Source organism: Telmatherina bonti (assembly GCF_933228915.1).
Source record: "Telmatherina bonti genome assembly, chromosome: 22".
Taxonomy (NCBI): Eukaryota; Metazoa; Chordata; class Actinopteri; order Atheriniformes; family Telmatherinidae; genus Telmatherina; species Telmatherina bonti.
The window spans coordinates 23,416,921-23,431,627 of NC_136631.1; positions in this window are offsets into that span (position 1 = coordinate 23,416,921).

Sequence of the window (14,707 nt, forward strand, 5' to 3'; positions counted from 1 at the left end):
GTTATTATTATTTTTAAGTTTTTACCAGGAGCCTCCAAGCATGTTAGTTATTGTGCATCTTATGACTGTTTATTACTTGTGCATTATTGTCTACACATTTCATCACTCTGTTTTGAATAACACATATCAGATATGGAGAAACTTATAAAACCGTGCTAGCAAAGAAAACAGTTTTTGTTTTGGTAATAATTATTCATTGTAATGTTTGTGCATTTTCTATGGATTAGACAGAAAATGTGGAGAGATGAAAGGATAGAGACATTTTGAGTTAGTAATAACACAGCTCTGCGCTCTTGTACAGAGCTTGAGTGTCACTCAGGAGTAGATTATTTAATAGTAAGCTTTTATGACATTACTCTACCACATGTGCAAAGATGTTGGGCTTTGAAAGTAGAGAATTTAAAAGAAAAACATGCAAATGCTTCTGATCTACAGCATAATTTTTGCCATGCAACCTTATTGTGTGGCAGCCAATGCTGGGAATGTTTTAAAGAAATTGCTGTAACAGCTCAGGAATACTCTTTTACAAACTCATATGAATTATTATGTAACTCTTTGCTGAATGGAAGCCAATTTGGCAACAAAAAGCAATTACATAATAATAAATAGCAGCACAGTTACAGAGGGGTGATAATAAATATGCAGGCTGATGTAGTTCTATGTGTTTTGCAGCAATATTTATTAAAGCATCTTTATTCATTTGTGAGTCATTATAAGCTGGCTGGTAATACCAGACACATGACTCTGGACTGCTTTTTTAGTCCCAGCTTACCTTGGTTCCATTTGTCTTTGCACATTGTAGTTAGTTTTCTTCCGTGAATGCCATAGCCAACAGCAATACTTGTTTGCTGCATTACTGACCCTGAGAATAAAGGACAGGCTTGTTGCAGCCAGTAGAACGGGAGCATCTGGGATTTTGATTGCAACCTGCTTTGTGAAAAAAAAAAGAAATAGAAAAAAAGCAAGCAAACAAACAAAAAAAAAATTCCAATCTCCACACATGTCTTGGTCATTAAACCTCCTTGTGGTGCAGAATGCTGTTGCAGCTCAAAACCCTTTAAATCAAAAAGCGATGCAGATAGCAATGCTAATGCCATTAGCATGTGACAGAAAGCCCTCCTGACTGATGCCAGGATGTAGTTACAAGCTGTGAGTGATAATCATTGTTATTGAGACTAAGAGAGTCTGGAAAAGCTTCATTCCATTAGTGAATTTTAAGTCACAAGCTGTCAATTACATTTTTCGCAAAACATTAGCGATTAACGAGTGTTTTTTTTATTGAACAGTGTTTCGAGCATTAGCCTCAAGTCTTGTAAAATCTCTTTATTTTTTCAAGATTTTATGAAAATTGCAGTTTTTTCAAAGTAGACATGTAGCGTTATTTTAAATTCGTTGTTGTTTGTTCTTCACCGTGCCATCTTTACTGGAAATCAACTGATAATGACCCCCCACGTCACATCTGGGGACACGTGAATGAGAAAAAAGTGTTTCCATTACACTTTTGTGATACGTTTCTATACTAAAATGTCTAAAAAAAGCCCACTTCATAAGAGCGTAAAAAACTTTTTCGTGATATTTGAGACTTTTGTTTTTTTTGAAAAGCAGGTGTTTCTAGTAGCAATTTTTTATCGCAGTATTTAGATTTTGTGCAATTCTAGGTGTAATGGAAATGCACCCACAGTCTCCCTTAAAGTGAAGGGTGAAAATAAACAGAAGAACTCTGCAGCTGCAGAAAGGATAAAAATCTTACCAGCCTCTCCTTTAGTTTCATTAGATCTGATATGTGTTGAAGGGCTCGTTGTTTGGACACAAAGCAGACACGACAGGGAAGTGACGCTTCTTTAAAAAGATATTTTTATGTCTGTTTGGAAGCATTACAAATGATTTCTTATCGGAGATCGATGCTGTGAATCAGAGCTGTCATTACTGGGTTTTTACCGTAAAATGACTCATGTAGCAGATCCATGCAGCAGAAACAAACACTGGTTTTATGAATGGCTTATTGGCCTTCACCCCTTCTTCTTTATCTGATTCTGGTTGGCTATGACGTCAGAAAGTCTGCCTCACACACAGAAAGGCACACACACATGTGCAGACACATGGAAGTCAGGTTTATGTTCTAGCACACTGAAGAAAGGAGATTAGAAAAAAAGAAGAGACAATGGATAAAAAGAAAGAGAGAGAGAGGTGTGGGAGGTGGATAGCCTTGATCATTATCACCACATTGTAAGCCCTATTTTTTAATAAACATGAGACTGTGGCTGCCTTTTTATAAACTCAAAATATGCCTTTTTTTATTTTTAGCTGAAATTTATGGCTTTTTTCTGGCAACTCTTCCATAAAGCGCAGCTCTATGGCATGTATGGACACATTTTCCAGCCTTTGGAACACTGGAGCTTATCCAGGGTTACCTTTAGTCTCTGTGCTGCCTTTCTTATTAATGCTGTCATTTTCTGAGTGTTTTGGTGGGCGGCCCTCTTTATGCTTATTGTGGTGATATGCTTCTGTATGACCATGTAATTGTGGTGTTGATACTGCTCCTGGGTATAATGGAAGATTTGGATTTTTTTTTTTTTTTTTTTTTTAAAATCCAAACCCAACTTGCATTTCTTAACAACTTTGTCCCTGACTTGTTAGGAGAATTCCTTTGAACTCATGCTAATGTTTGGTGAGTGGTGCATCCTGCTCTGGTATTGCAGCCTCGGGAGTCTTTCAAATAAGGTTCGTTTGTGGCACACAGGTGACTTTCACAAATTATGTTACTTTTATGACTAATTATGTGGCTTCATAACATAGGAGGTGGATACAGATGCAGGTTTTCTTTCTTTTATTTTCAAAAGTTTTTTTTTTTTTATTATATATTACTTGCGCATTTAGAAGCTTAAATTATTTTGTGCATTTTACTGAAACAAGATTCAAACAAAAAATAATTTAAATTAGAGGTTGTGATGTAAAAAATATGTTTAAAAAAAAGGGGGGGGGGGGGGGGGGGTGAATTCTTCTGCAAAGCACTTTGATACTATAAAAGAATAAAGCAAGAGGCGTTAATGAAAATTAATTTTAAATCTAAGCCGGCTGAATGTAAAAGTTGTAATGCATTATTAACACAAGCCTACGAGGCACAGACCTTTTTCTTTTTAGCATTTATTAATAATTTACTGGATGCAGTCGTAAAAGAACAGAGGCAAAGCTTAAGTAAGTTGGAACCAATATCTAGTAAAGAAAACATCAGTATTTATAACTCTAAGGACATCACAGAGAATATAGATGTTTCTGTTTGGCCTACAGTGTGAGTTGTGGGGAAGGTGCTTAAAAAAAAACAAAACCCTGCAATATTTTCCTGCTGGTATTCACTCTACCAACAGGAACAGTGACTTGCGTTCCTCAACCAGGCACCAGCCTGGATAAACAAATTAAGCATCCAAAAATACAAATTCCAAATTCCGGAGGTACTCTGTGATGATCCCGGCTCTATGGGAAAGAAAGTTGTGATGCTGAACAGTTATTCATGTCAGTCATGTGACAGTTATTTATCTATGAGTGACATGGGAATGTCATGTTGCAGATTTTCATGCTGTTTTTTGGGTCACTACCCACACTACCTTGCTGTAGAGACGACCAGTCATGCTTTCCACTGATGCTTAACACAACATCAATTGCCACAATTAAAGGGGAGAAGCAATCAAACAAACACAAACTTCCTTTGTTTTTGTGTTAAGTTTAGTATCACTGGACCGTTTCTTGTCACTGTGGGAAAGTATAGGCATTCTGTTCTGGTTATAGATTCTCAAAGATTTTATTTTTTTCTTGTCATTCAATATAAAATGACACTTCAGGAGAGATTAGTGCTGCAGGATCTTTGTTATAATCATGGAGTTTCTAAATAGTTGACGTATAAGCAAAAATTTCGACAAAAGCCAATTCTGTTAAGTTGGAGAAAAAACAGTGAAATTGAATGTTGCAGTTTGGACCAGAAGAGTCTCATCTTTAAGTTAAACATACCAACTATTAATCTCTTACTCTTATTCACTTCTATGTTAAAACGCTTTGCACATATTTATTTCTCTGATGGTGTCATCGTGTTTTATACAAATAATCTCCTCTGCCAACAGCGATCGTTAGTTTTCATAAATATTTGTGATATTTTAGATTCTTCCGCAAAAGGTCAAGTAAGTGGTAGCATATATCCGATAAAATAAACACGAAGAATGTCCATTTATTAACACACAAATTGGATTAGAATGAATGACTCAACCTTTAACTCAGCGTGCACGTTATGGACTCCAAGAGAGAAGTCATGCCAAAAGATTTAGAAAGATCCACAGCCAGTGGGCAAGCTCCAAGGCTTGGCTGTCCTACCGAGCACTTCACACATTTGTAGAGCTGCGCTGCTCAGTCGCCGCTCTGCAGCAACAGAAACAGTCAGAAAATGGAAAAAAAAAGGCAGTCAAAAATGTAGGAAGGGTGGCAGGTAAAGCGATGGAAAATGACGAACCATCTACTGTCAGAAGATTATTTGAACACAGTGAGATGTGCACACAACAGGAACTCATCTGCTGGCAATCTGGATAAGATAACAAACAATTCCCCTCAGTGTCAGAGCAGGAGTGAGACTGCTGTGACGGTTAATTGAAATGGAAAAAAAAAGGAGGCTGTCCGGGGGGGGGGAGGTTGGGGTTAGAGAGTGAAGATAAAGTGATGGTCTATGACAGATGGGTTGTCAGTGACAGTGATGCTAGATAAACACACTTTCTTGACACTCCAAAAGCACTTCACTGCCCAGAAGGGATGCAGATTAAAACATTTGAAGGGGGAAATGTTTCTTGGCTGCAGCTGGAAATACTTTCTTTTCCTATTTCATCACTATTTCGGCTCTGGAACGCCTTGAAAAGAATTAGGCAACAAGGCAGCCCTGATTTCAGCCACCAGAGTTCATAAACTTGCTTTAGGCTCAAAAAAGGAAGCTTTGTCTCAGACTAAAAGTTTTTAGTTGAGGTTTTTTTTTTGTGTCCAACATTCAAGTCAACAGCTGCAGTCAGTTTCTGCTTGTGTTAGATGAGCCTGTTGTTCTTTTTGTGCTTCAGGTCATATAGACAGAGATGTCTCTGACATGGCTGCTTAAGCACAGAGCCTGAGGGAATGACTCTGTTGTTTTTATTTATCTTGCAGTCTGGTGCCAGATCCAGTTTGCTTTCGGCCAAACTGTGCTGCTTTAAGGGGAGACAGATGAAGATGTGGCAGCCTAAACTGCGAATAAACAAGTTTTTCCCGACAAGCCAGTCATGCAGAACAAGTGCTCTGTTCCCTGGAACTAGGTTCCACCTCGGAAACTTTTGACAGATAAGCATGATGTGCCTTCAGTGGACCAGCACCTGCAGTTCCTTCCCCTCCTTTTTACTCACATGTTCCTGCTACATTGCAAATGAGTGCACACCAACAAGAGTGGAGTTGATGGTGAGGACCTGTAGTGAACCAGAGCAGGAGCCAATAGAATTAATCCAACCACGAAAGACAATTAAAACAAAGAGAAATCGTCACTTAAATTGATCCAAAGCCATGAAATGAAAGTAAGATTAATATTAGATTATGTCTTATTAGATTATTTTCCACAACTCTTTTTGACACTTTAAATACACCCAACTTTCCTGTCTTCTTCTTTTGCTTAGATTTGTGTTTTTTTTTTTTTCTGTGTGTGTATCAAACAATTTCCAAAAGGGCTTGTAGAAGAATAGATTATTCCTCTAATCAGAAGAGGTTTTTAAGAGTGGAAGATTTACCCCGCACTTAATACAGACCTGGAGATACTTGATTCCTATCATGTTCATGCAGGTACCGAAGCACAGACCAACCAAGACTCTTGCATATAGAAAGACTAAAAATGGTGCTTAGCAGCCGTACATGAGTGTTTACTGTACGTCAGTCAAACAAACATGACTACTCTACACATACATGGATGTTTGTGACTATGCTTATGTTTTTTACAGCTCTAACTATGTAATCACCCATACAAGCTGCTCTGAAAGTGACATTTGTCATGTAGGTGGGGATCTGTGTTTTCAGGTAAACATATGCATGTCTGTTAGCATCAGAGAAAGAAAAATATTTTTACATTCAAGGTGTACTTTTACAAAGCAAAACAATTTAAAGACCTTGTCATGACAAAGATTGACATCCTTTGAGAGAAAAACTTTAACAAAGTCTGACCTGGACTGAAAACCTTCTGCTTTAAATGTAGCAACAAAACAAGCAGCTGATGACAACTACTTACTTTTTGGAGCTTAACTCTGCCGTCAATCACATCGATTAATGGCGTAATTAGGCTGCCAATACAGATAGAGAAATTAATAACTTGGGAGAATGTATATGCATGCACTACTATTTATAATAGAGGCAATACTGGGGAATTTGTGTAGGAACTAATAATCTTATAGCTGACATATCGTGAAAGCATGCGAGTGAAACCATTAGTTAAATTTAACTTTAACCTGTAGCTTAATGCAGCAACTTTTGTCAATCAGGTTAAATTAAACTGTAAAGCAACATTTTTTGTTTAAAGACCTTCTGTCATGTTAGTGTTAATCCCATTGGATCAAAGTGTAAAACAAGTGGAAAGAACTTGGTTTTCTTTGACAAAAAAGAAATAAAAACAAATCTATTAATGCATGACTTGTGACTGGAAAAGTTTATAATGTAAATGCAAATGGCAGACATTTATTATGAATCTATCAGATGTTAACACAATCATGTCATTTTTTTGTTTAAAGGAATGAATGCTTTAAGTTCATGTATTTTATGATCAAGTTCAAATGCAGGCTGTACGGCGGCATAGTGGTTAGCACTGTGGCCTCACAGCAAGAAGGTCGCTAGTTCAATCCTTGGCTGGGGGTGTGGCTTGAATGGTGGCCTTTCTGTGTGGAGTTTGCATGTTCTCCGTGGGTGTGGGTACTCTGGCTTCCTCCCACCATCCAAACACATGCATGGTTGGTTAATTGGTTACTCTAAAATTGCCCATAGGAATGAATGTGAGCATGACTGGTTGTTTGTCTCTGTGTGGCCCTGCAATGGACTGGTGACCTGTTCAGTGTGTACCCCATCTTTTGCCCAAAGATCCTGAATTGGATCCTAACAGTCCGATGAATGACTGAATGTAAGTTAAAATGCATAATGTAATGTTGACAAGCTCACAACAGCACTTTGGATTGGTCTTATGGAAGCTGAATCCCAAACAGAACTGACTCAGTTTTAACACTCGTGTCCAAGGAACACAGTGATCCTGTCAGTGTGTCTGTAAAACAGTATTTCAGTTTTTTACGGTGCTTCAACTAAATTAAATGGCTTTAACACAGAGAAAACACAGCAAACCATGGTTGTTTTTTGTCTTTGCATGAAGGATGCATGCTTGCATCTTTGCATGATGGTCCTCTCCTGTGTATTTCTGAACCAGTCTTGCAGCCTGCTCATTAAACCGATAGAAACGTCAAAGTTATTACAGGACAATCAGTCTCTGGAGATTTCTACACTGCCAGGGATGGCTGGAGCATGACCAGTGAGTCAGACGATGAAATCAACCTGCCAGGCAGCGATGTCTCTTTTGTCATTAGTCATTAGTTCTGTCAGACAAGGATACAGTAGCCAGTTATCCAAAGTACCCAAGCAAGCTGTCACCAAAGTTGGTCAACCAAAGAACAAAATGGACATTTCCACTTTGTAACCATCCAATTAAAGTTACAATTTCTCAGATCCAGTAGCTTGTGAGGTATATTTCTGGAAAAATGCAGTTGAACTGATTGCAAATTTAAAGTTAATAAGCCAAGATGTGAAAAATGAAGTTTTGTTGCACAAAACAAAATGACATTTACAAATAACTCATTCCTAAATGTAATTAGCTAAATGTACACTAACATGTTATAATAACTGATGACAATGGATCACAGCCTGCAGCAGTGCTCGAGCACTCACAGACTAACATCATAAATCTAATAGTGAGGAGAAATCCCGACGTGTTCCTCATCTGATTTCATATGCATGCTTGATAGATGGTCAGACTGAATAAGGATGAAAGAAGGAAAACATTTCCTGAGTCAGTTATTTGACCAAAACATTTGTCCCAGTGTGTGTGCAGGCGGTAACGCTGGTGCAATGGTTGCTTGCCAGGGGGAGTTTCTGAATGGGGCAAAATCATAAAACATAAGCCGGTTTTCCACGTTGGCTTTAAGTAATCAGAGGAGCCCTTCATTAAGTCTATGCAGGTCTTTACTGTAAAGTCAATGCAATGAAAGCTTGTTCCAGTTATTCATCCAGCACCTCACACACACAGGCAGGGGTGGCCACAGACACAGGCTTAGTCATGGCTGATTACACACACAATGATAGATGCTCTGACAGCTCTGTGATCTGGAGACGAGTCAAACTGACACTAAGATTCAAAAGGTGATGGTGAGGAGTATGTTGTTATGGATTCAACTGTTAATCTTCTCATGAAAGAGCCCAAAGTGAGCATATGATTGTGTTTATTAAAGGGTCCCCCTTCTTGGAGGATGCAACTTCCATGGTTTCCAAGAAATAACATCTCCACAGACTACAGGGTAGTCCTCCAGCTTGGCTCCAATAATGTACATAAGCACGAGTCCAGAAATGGCGATAGCATGTTGGATCTTGTTTGTGTCATTTTTCTCTTAGCGTATCCAACACTATACAATAACCTCACTGTCCGGGTGGGTGGAATCAATTCCAGGAGAATCCCATCGTGCTCTGTTAAATGACAGGTGTTTTCTGCTGCATCTGGATCTGGAAGATTCCTATCACGGACACAACGCGCTGATCCGAACGGTGCAACACATCTGATTAGGTGCCAGCGTTTCTGAGCTGCGACTGGGATACAGATCTGGAAGTCTTCTATGGGCTTTTAATCCAGAGCAAGTGTTAAATGATTTCTGCAAGTCTAAGCTGTCTGTGTAGGTTGTTATACATTGTATACAGTAAAAGTGGTTGTCCCCATAATTATTATCATTAATTCCAGCTTACTGCTACTCCTGCTGATACGAGAGATGTCTGAACCTTTTTCTTGTGTCTAATCAGCCATGACTAAGCATATCTCTGTGTTTGCTTCTGCCAGCAGCTAAATTGGCGGCAGAATAACCTTATTGACTTTATACTCGAAGCTGCATAGACTTAATAAAGATGAGAGCCCTTCTGATTACTCAAAACCAACCTGGCAACCAGCCTGCACTGTATGGTCCTGGCTGCTAGAGCAAGACCTGGCGAGCAGCTCCGACAGACTGAACAGGAAGCAGTTTTTTTGCAGAACACCTGAGTCAGGAACGTTTGTCTTATTCCTGTGGATTTAGTTCTCTCTTTGTCAGGCATTCAGTGACTAATATGGATGAATTACAGGTCAAGTCAAGCTTGAAGGTATAGTTTATACCACTGCTTATTTCAGGTCTTTATGCTTAGCTATATTGTTTGTGCTGCCTTCAGCTTAGACATGATGCACCCATGAGTCTGCCAGCTGGAAGAAGATCCTGAACTTTTCTCTCAGCTTTATGCTCGCCAGCATAGGAGGACGTGCAGGAAGTCATAACTACACTTATTTGTCTTTTTTCTCATAAACCTCATATTTACCAGAGCTGAATTGCTTTGCAGTAATGCTTATAATGGAGGCGCTGCATGCAGTTCTGAAGCAGAGAACAGATGGAAAAGCTGCTGCTCTTATGCTCTGTTTTTGATCTTTGACTGTGTAAATAATTTGTTATCAGCACAGGGCAGGTGGTCACTTTAAGTGAAACACAGCGGAGAATGTAACATGTTTATGAACGAAAAAAATACTGGCATAATTTCATTTCATGATTTGAGGTATTGAATGATGACAGTCTGTGTGTGTGTGTGTGTGTGGAGGACATGATGTGATACAAATCTACAGCATCATCTCTGATGTCTTAAATTGCTCACAATGATTGGATTCATGCGTGAGCATCAGAGTTTGGAATTAAGGCGAAGGTCTATCAAGCTGGTCCATTCGCTCTGTTTTACACGCACACACAGACACAAATGCACAATTTATGGAGACAGTGTGTATTCATGGCATCTGTTTGATCAGTATTTGCTTAGTTCTTCAGAGGCTGCCACCAGGCATTGAAAGTATGTACTTTAGTCTCGACCATGATCATTTTCTAATCCTAACCAGGTAAAGTTGCTGAAATTCAATCAGGAAGTAAAAAAAAAAACAAAACCCGAATTGTATCACATCTCTACATGTATCTACGGCAACATCTGGCAAAATATCATCCATGAGGGCCCTGGTCTCATGTAGAAAGAATGTATTTTAGCTCTTCCAGGATTTCTTTAAGGCTAATTATTATTTTACTTTTTATTATATATTCTTTTTTTAAAATTGAAAATTGAAAATTTTTCTGCATGCCCTTACCTTATTTATAAAATAGTTGTATTTGTACTTTTACAGTGTTTTTATGTTACACCATATCACCAAATAGGTCTGGTCTGTGAATTGTGTTCACAGACAATGACAATAAATTTTTCTGATTCTGATTCTAAACAGTTTGGCTTTTCAGTCCTAATCAATAATCTAAAACGCTTTCTGAAGGGAAAAATGTTGTCATAGTTTGTTTCTGGGCAGTTTTCTCATGCAAACATTTAAATATTTAAATGTGTATATAAGCTGTATTTCGCCATCAGCACATGACCTCCATGCTCATATCAGCTACACAACTTTTCAGAGAAGAAAGTTATATCGTAGTTCCCAATTATTTGGAGCCCATATCAACATTGATCTAATCTCTTGGTTATTCCACTGTTTATTATTCCAAAGCAAACATTGTCCGGTCCTTCAGGTGGTGGTGAAAGGAATCACGTGCTGCGTTTGGAGGAAACAGTAAAGTTACAGCAGAGTGGTGCCTTCACATGTCAACCTGCTCAGGCTTGAGAAGCATTCAGCGAAGATTTTGGCTTACAGCAGTGGTCTTTCTGTATGGAGTATGCATGTTCTCCCCATGTATACAAGGCTTCCTAACATGATCCACAGACGTGTATGTTAGGTTGATTGCTAATGTAGAAATCTTCCTGGGAATGTGTGTGCATGTGTATGGTTATCTCTCTGCATTATCTCAATGTAAATTTAATTTATTTTTCATCAATTACAAACACACTTCATGTAGCAAATGCATCAGTTGTATATCAATGTTTTAGCAGATCTTTTGGAAGTGCAATATTTTAATGCTTGTTTGTGTCCTATGCAGCCCTCTCTTTGCATGATAAACAACTTCATCTTCCTGCTCTTGGTTTAACAGATACATCATAATAAGACTTATTATACTTCATTACATAAATCTTTGATCTAAAAATCAAACAAATCACTTCTTCTTGCTGTTAGCGTATACATTGCTTAGTAATAAAAAATACTAAGCCATCAGTTTGAATTCTAAAAACTTTTTAAAGTAGTAGTTAATTGGGAGTAAATTGATAATAAATGATAAAAAAGTAATAAGTAAATCAAAGGCAGGTTTTCATCTACACAGCAAAACCTTAAGTAAATTAGCATGTTTACATATATTAGTTATTTATTTCTAGACATCTTTTTTGCTAAATGCAAACACTTTTCTAGCTTAACATCTGGAAGCAACAAGTTTGACACATTTAACACATTTTAAACATCCCTGTTTGCTTTGCTTTTGGGGGGAACTTTACACAATTACAATACATTTCACTTTTACATCTCTGTTTTGTCCACTAAGCTTATTCTCCAACTTTACTCCTGACGTTATCTTAAGTAATGATCAGTATAGAAATTCATCAAAGCAAACATCTGATGATGTGTCATCATGGATGTTGCCATCACAGAGACGGAGATGTAGGCAAACTGAAGGTTTATTGTAAAGATGATATTTCATCTGCATATATTTAGTCAGCTTCAACAGCTCTTTTATAATCTTTACTTTGTGCTACATTATTAGGCTTTTTCTGTTTTTCTTGTTTTTATTTCTTAAGTGAAGAGAGATTGAGTATGGAGTTTACATGAAGGTTTATGGGAAACACTGATGGTAGTAGCTGCATGTGGAGATGGGATGTGGAATTTTTGCCGGCTGGTGTTTGATGTGTAAGTGGGTATAGATGGCTGGTGGATGGAGGATTTATTTGCAGGCTTAAGGATGGAGGATTTTTTTTGCTGATTGATAAGTAAATAGATAAATCTGGGAAAGTACAAAAACCTGCATTAACTCAAAGATAACTTTTAATTTTTCATTTAAATTTAAATGCACAGAAGTATTTTTTTAGAACGCTTTACAGTAAACATTATACATAACTATTTACAACATTTTAAAAGATTTCAATTCAATTTTGATCTTACGACCCCATCAATTAGATTGCTTGTGATCACTGTAGCAGATTCAGATCGTCCTTAAGTCCTGGACCTTGATGTTCCTGGACTAAACTCCAGGGTGGACATGTTCACTTGTGTGCATATAAGGAAAAAATTAAACATAAATTATATAATTTTTTTCACTAAGTTATACATGATGTGTGGAATGATTCATGAAAGGGTAAAAATTTTCTAGTCTGTAAGGATGATGTGCTAGACTACTTTCCTTATAGAAGTGCTAGAAAGTCAAAGTAACTAAACCAAGTTGCTCGGGTGTTTTTATGGATTTCAGGGGAAAAAAAACCCTAAGATGAGAAATTAATTGTTATGGCTGCCTGCTCTGCTCATTCCCTCATAGTCTAGACAAAAAATTTGTATTGGTCCATCTTTCAACATCTTGCCACAGTTCTTCCTTTTGTTTGGCTCATTTGCCTGAGCAAAGTTGGGTCGTAACATTAATAAATTCTGGTTGAACCTGAGCAGGACTGACTCAATAGATGGGACTTATGGGACTTACATTAATGTCACATTAAGCTTGGAGGCTGCTCTGCCTGATAGGGCACACTCTGTATTTTCAGCAGCTGGCTGTCATCTGGTTGAGAACAGAAAGCTGTAATGCAAATACACACAAATAGCTCTGAGAGACTTTCAAGACAAGATGCAGCTTCTGCATCAGTAAGATTTTCATTTCAACTCTGACAGTTGCTGTCAAAAGTTTCTGCTCATTAAAAAGTACTGAACTAGTTTCTGTCCAGTTCTGCAGTCTGGGATCTAATCCAGTCAAATGTGACTCGTGAGGTCACAAGTCAGCTTTTCATCACATGATGACATGCGTTGATCTACACAAGTATTGCTTTACCTTTCAGAGGAGGTGGAAGCTGCATGCCACTGGGGCTTCCTTAGTGTTTTTTTTTTTTTTTTTTTTTTTTAACCCTTTAAAATCAACACTTTAGAATATTACTCTGATACAAACCGATATAAAACTCTTTGTGGTCATTTTGTGAGGTTATGTTTGGGTAGAAAATACATAGTTATCAGTGTTGGACCAGTCTGGATGCTGCAGCTCATGAAGTCGACATACTGCATTTGCTTCTGAAGTATTTGGCCTGCTGTTCTGGTGACAAGGAGCTCCACTGTGTGGACACATGACAACATACTGTCAGCTGCTTCAACTCCATCAAAAATCCCCTTCAAGATGTGATTCTTAGAAACCAATGTGACTTGAGAAGCTGCTGTGGCATCCATTACCTCAAACCAGTGTCACACCTGAACCAGTCTATAAGCACCTACCTGACTGACCAAGCGAGGGGCTCTAGGAGGCTGAAGGGAGGGACAAAATCCTCTGCCGAGATCACAGGAGGTGGCAACGGAGGAGGAGGATGAGAAAGTGAAGGTGATGAAAGGTCAGTTTGGCCAAGCATTCTTTCCATCTCATCTTTGAGAATGGAGCCATTTTCCTCCCTCTCCATCTTGGGGATGGTGCTGCTAAATTCTGCTGGTCGACATTTTGTTGACTGTTGCTGTCTGCTTCAACAACATGAGATAAGATGCACTGTACAAGAACAGTTCTCTTGTTTAGATTGTTATATACACTATGTGGGACTTGCTAGCTCCTGTTGTCAGTGCTGCAAATCAAAGGCTTTGTATCATGACATTGCATGGTAACACAATGACTAGTGTCATCATCTTGACACCGTTCGGTAATTTGTGTGTGTGTGTGTAACTATGATGCTAACTAATGGTCCATTACCACAGCTGGACTCGACATGTCTTGGTTTTCAGGGTTTTCCATATGGTACAAGCAACCTAGAACCAGGTACCTTTTACTCAACCAGGGTTCCATTGAGTTGAGCCAAGCGGACAATGTAAGGTTTACAGAATGCAGGCCACTGATTGGTCAGAGATAGGCTCTTTCACAAGCCTTCTGACAAACTCTCCTGTTTATTTCCAGACTGTTCCTTCTCTGGATGTCTTGGTTTCTTTCCCTTGAGTTTCAGAGAAAAAGACCAAGCATTAAGTTTACTATTACCTCTATGTCTCCCATTGTGTCACATACTGATGATGTCAAAGGACACCAGCTCTCAGAAGTAGGGGAGTAAATACTTTGTATTGTCACAGCAAAGTTTAAAGCAGTTAAATGATGCGTGTTCTGGAGAAGACTGATTTTTCTGTAACAATTAGAAACAATTGTTTCTTCACTGGTGTCCTAAGTGAAGAATCAATCTAGGTATATACAGAGCGAGCATGCGTTTGTGAGGATAGCTTCCTGTTTGGTTTTCTTTTCTTGTTTCATTCAACACAACAAAGAGATATTAGTCTTTGTTTTCAGGAATC